The 2,500-nt window shown below is 42.4% G+C and overlaps 1 protein-coding gene across 1 annotated transcript in view; it reads right to left on the minus strand.

Moving 5' to 3' along the window:
* Positions 1–2,500, minus strand: part of LOC128667111 (neurogenic locus notch homolog protein 1) — a 207,868-nt gene that overhangs the window by 201,303 nt on the left and 4,065 nt on the right. The gene's annotated exons all lie outside the window — the stretch shown is intronic.

The following is a 2,500-nucleotide window of genomic DNA, read 5'->3' on the forward strand; positions in this document are numbered from 1 at the left end:
TTAAGTTTTACCCACAACTTTGATAAAGTCCAGGTTCCATACTTGGATGTCATTTTGATAGGCAAGCCCTTGGAGAACAAAGTAAGTACCTCACTATACACTAAACCTATCACATCCAACACTTTCCTTCATGCTAGGAGTTGTCATCCTAGACACACAAGCTATGGGATTGCAAAGGGCCAATTTCTAAGATTAAGGCGTAATTGCTCAGAGCATGACAGCTTCTTGCAAGAGAGTCACTCACTTACCCAAAAATTTCTTGAGAGAGGGTATAACAAAAAGACTATAAACAGGGCCTTCAATGATGTTTTACATCAAGATAGGTCTACTTTACTTAACCCCTTAATGACCGGACCATTTTTCAATTTTCTTACCCTTAATGACAATGGCTATTTTTACATTTCTGCAGTGTTTGTGTTTAGCTGTAATTTTCCTCTTACTCATTTACTGTACCCATACATATTATATACCGTTTTTCTCGCCATTAAATGGACTTTCTAAGGATACCATTATTTTCATCATATCTTATAATTTCCTATAAAAAAAAATATAAAATATGAGGAAAAAATTGAAAAAAACACACTTTTTCTAACTTTGACCCCCAAAATCTGTTACACATCTACAATCACCAAAAAACACCTATGCTAAATAGTTTCTAAATTTTGTCCTGAGTTTAGAAATACCCAATGTTTACATGTTCTTTACTTTTTTTGCAAGTTATAGGGCCATAAATACAAGTAGCACTTTGCTATTTCCAAACAACTTTTTTTCAAAATTAGCGCTAGTTACATTGGAACCCTGATATCTGTCAGGAATACCTGAATATCCCTTGACATGTATATATTTTTTTTTAGAAGACAACCCAAAGTATTGATCTAGGCCCATTTTGGTATATTTCATGCCACCATTTCACCGCCAAATGTCATCAAATAAAAAAAAAAGTTCACTTTTTCACAAATTTTGTCACAAACTTTAGGTTTCCCACTGAAATTATTTACAAACAGCTTCTGCAATTAAGGCACAAATGGTTGTAAATGCTTCTTTGGGATCCCCTTTGTTCAGAAATAGCAGACTTATATGGCTTTGTGGTTGCTTTTTGGTAAGTAGAAGGCCGCTAAATGCTGCTGCGCACCACACGTAAATTATGCCCAGCGGTTAAGGGGTTAAATTAGGTAGCTTGTAGGGAGCTTGCAGGGTTAATTTTAGCTTTAGGGTAGAGATCAGCCTCCCACCTGACACATCCCACCCCCTGATCCCTCCCAAACAGTTCTCTTCCCTCCCCCACCCCACAATTGTCCCCGCCATCTTAAGTACTGGCAGAAAGTCTGCCAGTACTAAATAAAAGGAGTTTTTATTTTTTTTAATAAAAAAAAATAAAATGTTTTAGCTGTGATGGACTCCTGCCTTAGCCCCAACCTCCATGATCCCCCCCCCCCAGCAATCTAACCCTCTCCCCTACCTAATTGCCGCCATCTTGGGTACTGGCAGCTGTCTGCCAGTACCCAATTTGCCCCCCAAAAAAGTGTTTTTAATTATTATTTTTTATTTCTAATTTATTTTTTTCTGTAGTGTAGCAGCCCCCCACAATACCCCAACCCCCTCCCCCTCCCAGATCCTCATATATATATATTCCCCCCCCTCTTCCCACTCATTGGTGTCAGTGTGTTTAGGTGATCGCGGGCGTGCGCGCGCACCCGCGCGCGCACGCGCACGCGCATGCGCGCCCCCGCACGCTCCCGGCACCCGGCGTGCACATTGCACTAACAGGAGCCGGATGCCGGGTAGCGATGGGCCGCCCACCCGCCTCCCTGTTGCGCTCCCACCCACCAACGAACCGGCCGCATCGCTACCGGTGCAGAGAGGGCCACAGAGTGGCTCTCTCTGCATCGGATGCTTTCTAAGGGTATTGCAGGATGCCTCAATATCGAGGCATCACTGCAATACCCTGAGAGCTGCTGGAAGCGATTGCGATCGCTTCCAGCACTCTCTTAGACAAGTGACGTACCAGGTACGTCCATTGTCACTAACTGCAAGTTTTTGCAGGACGTACCTGGTACGTCACTTGTCATTAAGGGGTTAAAGAGAAGCCTAAACAAAAGCCTTCCAGGAACAAACCAACTTTTGTAACCACCTACAGTTCCCAATACTATCAGGTCTGCAAAATTTTGCGGAAGAATCTTCCGATTTTGCTAGCTGATGACATCTTAAAAGATGAGATTAGGGAGGGTTGCTTCTGTGTCCCCAAGCGCAATATAACAATTGGGAACCGAGTATCCCCCTCCCTACTTAAAAAGCAAAAATCGACAAGCAGCTGGTTAACCCAAAAAGGGCATTATAAATGTGGTAACAGCACTTGCAAAGCTTGTGGATATGTAAGTGTCAATAGGACGTTCCAATCCACAGTTACACAAAGGGTATATACACATTCCCACTGTACAAACTGTCGAACGACCTATATTATCTATATGATCACATGCTTGACATGTGATAAGCAGTACGT

This window comes from Bombina bombina, chromosome 7, assembly GCF_027579735.1.
Source record: "Bombina bombina isolate aBomBom1 chromosome 7, aBomBom1.pri, whole genome shotgun sequence".
Classification (NCBI taxonomy): domain Eukaryota; kingdom Metazoa; phylum Chordata; class Amphibia; order Anura; family Bombinatoridae; genus Bombina; species Bombina bombina.